Below are 9,128 nucleotides of genomic sequence, written 5' to 3' on the forward strand. Positions count from 1 at the left end.
ATTAAGTTGATTTAGAAAACAGCCACTGCTATTACTAGCAACGGTAACATGAAATAGACTTAGTTTTTGGGTACTTGCCAGGTTCTTATGGCCTGGATTGGCCACTGTTGGAAACAGGATGCTGGGCTTGATGGACCCTTGGTCTGACCCAGTATGGCATGTTCTTTTGTTCTTACCTGGTTGGCATTCTCCAACTTCTCTCCAGAATACGTTGATGACATTTCAAGTGTAGCCCTGGATGGGTGCCATTGTTCTCCTTCCCTTCTTTCCTTTTCAAGGGCATGACTTGAATGTTCCAGAATCCTTGAAACTCTTCTGATAAGATCTAAATTCTTCTGGCAAAAATAAGACCAGTCTTCAAAAATCCAAAACAAAAAGAAGGAAAAATTGATAAATATTCCTTCAAAAGAACTTTATGAAAAAAATCATATACTTAAACAATAGGGAAGAAGAACACCCTACTCTTTCTGAAGCCAGACTTTAAACCATAAGGCCCAAGGGTCTTCTTTCCCAAAACAATAAAAGGAAAGCAAACAGAATCAGAAACAAAACTATCCTCTCTCCTGAAAAATGTAACTAAATATCCATACCCTAAAATGTCTCTGGTTTTTATAAAAATAGGATATTACCACTATAGTAGCCTGCACAGGGGAACTGTAAAACAAGGGACACACCTGACCTTTATCTACGCTGATGATACATTCTCTTTAATAGAGACCCAGTAGGACTCTACAAACTGCACTACATAATCAATTAATCCCCTTCAACCCTGGATAAATTGGCTGTCCTGGCATCTCGTATAAAATTGATTAGCCACATTTTAATGGCCTTTCTAAAGGCCATAACTTCTTTGTAGAGAACAGCTTCACTAGGCAAAGTATTCCATAAATGGATGGCTATTACAGAGAATGCTTTATTTCTGGCTCTTGTCAACTTTATATCTGCCAAAGCTAGAATATTTAACAGAGCCTTTTGGGAAGATTGCAATGAGTATATTGGGTTATAAGCAATAAACTTATTTTCCAAATATACTGGACCCTCGCATGTATATATTTAAATATTAATGATAACATTTTAAATTGAATCCTAAAAGCTATGAAGTTGTATCAGCACAGGAAAAATATGTTCCTTAAAACCATAGCCCTCCAGAATCCTTTTACAGCATTTTGCACTCATTACTTCTTGAAGCACTTCTGTGCTAAACCCACATATATATAGAATTGCAGAAGTCTAATTTGGAAACCACTAATGCTTTCATAACAGCTGCAAGTTATGGGATCTCTAAAAATGGATTTAACTCCTCTACCACTTGTAGCTTGCGCCACAGTAATAATCTGAGATTCCAATGATAGTTTAGGGTCCAAATGACACTTAAATTACAAATATTCTAACATGAATTACTGTTACTGTTTAATTGTAAACCGATGCGATGTGTGAACGGTCATCGGTATAAAAGAGACTTTAAATAAATATAAATAAATAAATGAAGGTATGTTCCATCAATGTAAATACTCAAATTAAGATCAGGAGCTCCAACCTTCCCCCACTCAGAACAGTTCACATTTATTACAATTTAACCTCATGGCCACAGCCACTTATCAGTGACATGTCCATTCAGTGGAAAGTAAATGTAGATGTTGTCTGTACACAAAATATAATGTAACTCAAATTGCTGGATAATGTTGCAGAGTGTGTATATATATATATATATAGAGAGAGAGAGAGAGAGAGCTTTGTTTTCAGTTTTTATTTATTGGTCCTGTGTATTATATCAGTCATTTTTCCACGATTTTTTTTTTTGTTATAACATTGAAATTCTCAGGCAAAATAAAATAAAAACTGAAAACAAAGGTCCCTATATGTGTATTAAAAAGATCAGGGGAAAGGAATGAGTCATGTAGTACCCACACAGGCAAATGACAGCAAGATTCACAATAGGTTTGTACTAATCCTTGCAGCAATTATGCAAACCATTCTACCCTCCTAGTCCTATTTGCTGTAACTGCTTCATTAAAATCATATCAAAGGCAGCAGTTAAATCTATAAATATCATCACTACGCCAAAACCCTTATCTAGCCACTGCTGGGTATCTCCAAGTAGGGCCACTAAAGCAATCTCTATACTATGAAAAATTCTAAAACCAAACTGGAATTGATCTAAACCCAAAGCCCCAGCTCTTGTAAAATCTCTTCAATCACAGCTGTCCTCTTCAAGAAGGAACAACATTCACGGGGAACTAAACAAACACCTTTCACATATGTACCACAGAATTTTCACCTCTGCATTGCATTCCTATTCTTGCAACGTCTTTCCACACCAGCCAGCAAGGTTAGAGCACTAGCCATTGGAGTCTCATCTGTCAAACCCAAGAGATCTCTCACCGCATCACTAGCCATTATGCCATAATAGAGGGAATTCTGCTTTTATACATCCCTCACCTGCAAGCATCCTGCCACCTTCTACACTACAATCTTCATACATATTACTTGACATAGTGTTTTCTATGATAGAATACCCTGAACACCGCCCTCTATCATTATACTGAACAGGAATGCATATTAGTACTCATGGAGCTAACAATGCCGTGTACACAAAAATAGGCATATCTGAAGGACAAAGAGTGGCTTGCCACTCATTCAAGCCACTTTTCTAAAATCTGCTATTGAGAATCACCAAAAAGAGGGTCAGGAGTGCCTAGGCAGTACAAATAAATGTGGACTCTTAAAATGCTGGTAATATGCCACCCTATTGGTGGCACTAGATACAATTTAAACATACCGGCATTACATGCTTATGCTCATTGTCTTAGTGAGGGCCATTATAACTCAGCTGTCAGATGCCCACTTTCCTGTCAGGTCATCCTCTAAGACCTACTGTGATAAGGAGGAATGCCTCTGGTAGATCCTTGTCTCAAATTCAGTAAATCCAACATGTCTTAACTCCCACCTTTCTATGTGAGAAGGGTAAGGTCTGCACACTTTGCTGCCAGACTATGAATGAGTTTTTTTCTGTAGACTAAATACCTTGCTTTATATTTGTTGAACTAATTCCACCAATGAGTGAGTATCTTCTTCTTGGATGTTTTTCAGATCTACTTGGATCCTGTGAAGTGTAATATCTCTTGGTCTAGAGGTTGGTACAGGAAATCCAGCAGAAGTGGAGGGGGCAAGGGTGCTCCGTTGCATGATGGAGCATACTCAGGGTATGGGGACTAGAGAACCGGCTAAGAATGGTGGACATGATCTATCGATAAATATATTTCATGCCTGTTGTTGTCTATCATGTTGTTTGTGTATGTGTGGCTGCAAGTATCTTTTCATTTGTTTGTCTTCCTGGCATGATACTTTCTGTGTTCTTCTGCTTTGCTTGAGTGCCTGGTTTATTGCTTTGCACCTGCTGCTTATTTATTGCCTATGAGCATCCTAATTCTCCATTTTTCTCTCTTTCAACCTTCCTCAGATATGCTGATGTGCCACCTTCAAGAGCAGTGGCAGGAGGAGGAAAATAAAGTAGCTTTTGTTGTCAGGACAGGGCCCATAACCAGTTAATATCTTTATTTGTGGTCTATCTTTCCTGAGTTAGCTCAAGGCAGAGAACAGTCATATCATACTACAACGGAAATAAACAATTTACATTAATCCTAATAAAAATATAGCAAAACATTTAAAAATAACTGCAATAAAACAAAACATTAAAAATAAAGGGGCGGATTTTCAGAGCCCTGCTCGCGTAAATCCGCCCAAAACCGGGCGGATTTACGCGAGCAGGGCCCTGCGCACCGGGAAGCCTATTTTACATAGGCCTCCCGGCGCGCGCAGAGCCCCGGGACTCGCGTAAGTCCCGGGGTTCTCGGAGGGGGGCGTGTCGGGGGCGTGTCGGGGGGCGGGCCCGGTCGTCGCGGCGTTTCGGGGGCGTGTCGGCAGCGTTTTGGGGCGGGTACGGGGGCGTGGCTACGGCCCGGGGCGTGGCCGCGCCCTCCGTACCCGCCCCCAGGTCGCGGCCCGGCGCGCAGGAGTCCGGCTCGCGCGCAGGGATTTACGCCTCCCTCCGGGAGGTGTAAATCCCCCGACAAAGGTAGGATGGGGGTTTAGACAGGGCCGGGCGGGTGGGTTAGGTAGGGGAAGGGAGGGGAAGGTGAGGGGAGGGCAAAGGAAAGTTCCCTTCTAGGCCGCTCCGATTTCAGAGCGGCCTAGGAGGGAACGGGGGTAGGCTGCGCGGCTCGGCGCGCGCAGGCTATACGAAATCGATAGCCTTGCGCGCGCCGATCCAGGATTTTAGCCGATACGCGCGACTACGCGCGTATCTACTAAAATCCAGCGTACTTTTGTTTGCGCCTGGATCGCAAACAAAAGTAGGCTGTTCGCGCGCCTCTTAAAATCTACCCCAAACTGCAGAACACAAAAATCAAATACTGACATAACACTAGAATCAATACAATAAATACCACAAAATACAATAACTTGAATAAAATAAAGTACAGAATAAAACATAAAACAAACCCATACTAAAGACCTAATATAGCTAAGAATTTTAAAACTCAAACTTTTTCCCAACAAGACCATAGCACCACAGATACATATAAATCTAATTCCTCACTCTTCTTGTTCCAGAGACTAAAAGGACATTGTTAATCAAAAGACATTTCCAACAACCAGCATTTTAAGATTTTCCTAAAAAGCAAGTAATTATCAATAAGTGGGATGTGCATTTGTTGGTCATTTGTTTTACTATATGCATGTACATTTTCCATTATACAAGCATGGACAGTTACACGTGTACCATGAAACAAATGACCATCTCCCTGAGATTGCTGTTCCATAACTCAGGATCAGACAAAAAATGCATCTATTTTGAATGATGTGTTATTTAATCTCAGATGGAGATGCAACTACCAAGACTATCTCTTATCAAAAGTAAGGGACAGGAAGGGATGTAAAAACAATCTCCTAGACAGAAAGCTAGGACTAACTCCGTGGTCCACTGAGACAATCTTGAATTTAATGAAGGATAGTGCTATGTATGTCACGCAGCATAGGGTTATAGAAACATAGAAACATAGAAATGACGGCAGAAGAAGACCAAATGGCCCATCCAGTCTGCCCAGCAAGCTTCACACATTTTTTCTCATACTTATCTGTTTCTCTTAGCTCTTTGGTTCTATTTCCCTTCCACCCCCACCATTTTTTTTTTTAATTATTTATTTATTGAATTTTTCAAAACAAATATACAGAACTTTTTGTTCAGAAATTTGAAACACAGTAAATGAAATACAAAAAAGGAAAATTTACATCTCAAAGAATATAAAGATTTTTTACCCTGTGTTAACGTTTAAAGGAAATTGTGGATCCAAGATGTAAATACCAGCAGCTAGCAGGAAATAACAAAAATATTTATTACAAAATTGCGTCAAAATTAACTAATGTCTTCTCTAAATTAAGCCTTCAACCCTTGGATCTAAACAGAGTGGGAGTCGAGGTAAACTCGTAGCTGTTCTGGTTCCCTGAAAATATATCGTGAGTTCTGATAAATTAACAAACAGTCCCACCATTAATGTAGAGAGCAGTGATGGAGCTGCATCCAAGTGAAATATCAAGCTTGATTAGTTAGGGGTAGTAGGGGAAGTAACCGCCGCAATAAGCAAGCTACACCCATGCTTATTTGTTTTACCCAGACTATGTTATTCAGCCCTTATTGGTTGTTTTTCTTCTCCCCTGCCGTTGAAGCAGGGAGCTATGCTGGATATGCGTGTAGTAGCAGTTTTTCTTCTCCCCTGCCGTTGAAGCAGGGAGCTATGCTGGATTTGCGTGAAGTATCAGTTTTTCTTCTCCCCTGCTGTTGAAGCAGAGAGCTATGCTGGATATGCGTGAAGTATCAGTTTTTCTTCTCCCCTGCCGTTGAAGCAGGGAGCTATGCTGGATTTGCGTGAAGTATCAGTTTTTCTTCTCCCCTGCCGTTGAAGCAGGGAGCTATGCTGGATTTGCGTGAAGTATCAGTTTTTCTTCTCCCCTGCTGTTGAAGCAGAGAGCTATGCTGGATATGCGTGAAGTATCAGTTTTTCTTCTCCCCTGCCGTTGAAGCAGAGACCTATGCTGGATATGCGTGCTACTTAGTGCCTAAGTAGCTATGCTGGAAATGCATTGAAAGTGAAGTATCAGGCTTATTTGGTTTGGGGTAGTAACCGCCGTAACAAGCCAGCTACTCCCCGCTTTGTGAGTGCGAATCCTTTTTTCTTCTCCCCTGCCGTTGAAGCAGAGAGCTATGCTGGATATGCGTGAAGTATCAGTTTTTCTTCTCCCCTGCCGTTGAAGCAGGGAGCTATGCTGGATATGCGTGAAGTATCAGTTTTTCTTCTCCCCTGCCGTTGAAGCAGAGAGCTATGCTGGATATGCGTGAAGTATCAGTTTTCTTCTCCCCTGCCGTTGAAGCAGAGAGCTATGCTGGATATGCGTACTACTTAGTGCCTATTAAAAGCTGCTGCTGTGTTTTCCACAAGTTGGAGTCTGTGCATTCTCTTCTGAAACAAACCTGCACATAACAAATTGCAGTAATTGATACTAGAGATTATAAAAACCTGAATTAGAAAAGGCAGTGCAATCCAAAAGAGGTGAAAGAAGTCTCAGGTGCATAAAAGAAGTTTTTGAAATACTGGCAAACTGCCTCTCCATCAACAGTTTAGAATCAAGTCACTCCTAAATTACAGTGCCAGAAAACTTAAAGCTAATGTATTAAGAATGAGTGAGATTTCTTTCAAGAAATGTTCATGTTTCCCAAATCCATATAACCTTGATTTTCATAGGATTAAGTTTTATTTTACTCTTCCTGAGACACTTAACCATCTCTGTCATTCAACAATTAAGAAGATTAATAGCTTGTTCAGAGCAGGATTTTAGTGAATATAGAACTATACATCATCTGCATGTTTCTGGTATCTTATATCAATCTAATTATTTCCCCTTGTGATGCCAAATATATAGATAGATAAATATAAGAAAACAAACCACAATGGTACCTATCAAATTTCCAGGTATATGCACGAAACATGTCAGTTTGACATGTTATTTCTTGTATAGTGATGTTGGATTCTTCATTAAAGGACATAAGTATATTCAACAAATGAAAGTTTTTTCTGTGCTGCCAGACAGCATGTATTCACATGCCTACATGAGCTTTCTATAATGTTCCCTGGATGAAGCCTTTCATTAGGTGAAACTTAGGTCTATGTCAGGAAGAAAAAGCATCTATAAGAACATTTCACAAACAGAATTTTAAGGTGTTGCTCGATGGTGCTCAATAGCATGAAAGAAGATTATTGATAATTATACATAGAAGAGCATTGTTGTTATAATAAGATGCAGGGATTCCGACTTTTTAAGTGGGATGCAGTATGATTGGAATGACTGAAGTATGAATGGTTTTTAAAAGGGGTGATGGTCTAATAGCATGTGTAATATTTTTATTAAGGAATTCAATAAAAGCATTTTCACTGGAAAATTTATTTGAAAGTAGTAAAAAATTAGAGCTGAAAAAAATAAATGAGATCCTAAGTCTTAAACTCAGACCAGGAAAACCGCTCACGATGGTCTAACATCAGAATAAGAGATTTGCCAAAATCGGAAGATTTTGCAAATGCAACGCAGGTAGTGAGTAAAATCTGTGGAGCCATTTTGAGTGTCCATGCAGAATCAAGCAAAAAGCGTGGCTTTTCTAATATTGTGATAGAAAGGGCGCCTAGAGCACTAGGTCCCTCTCCTCAAAATTACCCGCGAGATATTAATGCATGCCTGCACAGTTACTTATTAAAGGAAGAGGTAATGCGGGCAACTCGCAATATGGGGACTTTATCATGGGAAGGCCACTCCATTACTATCTATAATGATATTTCCCCTGCCACACTGAAGCGTAGAAGAGAAATTCACGGGGTGACTGAGATTGTGAGACATGAGAATATCCGCTATAAGTGGTTATATCCCTGCGATATGACATTTACAGTTAGCGGGGTGACTTCCCATATAAAAACTGTGGAAGAAGCTTACTTAATTCTGCAGGCTATGGGGCGGATTTTCAGAGCCCTGCTCGCGTAAATCCACCCAAAACCGGGCGGATTTACGCGAGCAGGGCCCTGCGCGCCGGGAAGCCTATTTTACATAGGCCTCCCGGCGCGCGCAGAGCCCCGGGACTCGCGTACGTCCCGGGGTTCTCGGGGGGGGCGTGTCGGGGGGCGGGGCCGGAGCGCGCGGCGTTGCGGGGGCGTGTCGGCAGCGTTTTGGGGGCGGGTACGGGGCGTGGCTACGGCCCGGGGGCGTGGCCGCGCCCTCCGTACCCGCCCCCAGGTCGCGGCCCGGCGCGCAGCAGGCCCGCTGGCGCGCGGGGATTTACGTCTCCCTCCGGGAGGCGTAAATCCCCCGACAAAGGTAAGGGGGGGTGTAGACAGGGCCGGGTGGGTGGGTTAGGTAGGGGAAGGGAGGGTAAGGTGAGGGGAGGGCAAAGGAAAGTTCCCTCCGAGGCCGCTCCGATTTCGGAGCGGCCTTGGAGGGAACGGGGGGAGGCAGCGCGGCTCGGCGCGCGCAGGCTATACAAAATCGATAGCCTTGCGCGCGCCGGTCCAGGATTTTAGTGGATACGCGCGGCTCCGCGCGTATCTACTAAAATCCAGCGTACTTTTGCTTGAGTCTGATGCGCAAGCAAAAGTAGGCTGATCGCGCTTCTTTTAAAATCTACCCCTATATGTTTTACAGCCCCATCAGCAGTGAAGGCGGATGGAAACAAGATGGCTTCGGCACTTCCAAAATGGTAGTGAGTATGCAAAGGGGGCCGATGGTTAAGATGGAACTCCGGAGAATTTTCTGCACAAAATTTAACACCAGCTCTTAAAGAGAAGGGTCTCCCCTCTACCTGATCTGGGCAGGAGATTGGAGATCTGGAGCAATACTTTGGAAGATTTGATGGGGACATGGGGCATATATATGAATATATCTATGCATTTCCCTTTTTTTAAAAAAAATATCTGGATCACAGTATTATGAGACTGGTAATTCTTAATCATGTGCCTGAGAGTTTGAGTGGGGTTAACAGGAATTGTTGTTAATCATTCTTGTTCCTGGCAAGAATTTTTGTTAGGGCTGATGTT

This window comes from Rhinatrema bivittatum, chromosome 9 (assembly GCF_901001135.1).
Source record: "Rhinatrema bivittatum chromosome 9, aRhiBiv1.1, whole genome shotgun sequence".
Lineage (NCBI taxonomy): Eukaryota > Metazoa > Chordata > Amphibia > Gymnophiona > Rhinatrematidae > Rhinatrema > Rhinatrema bivittatum.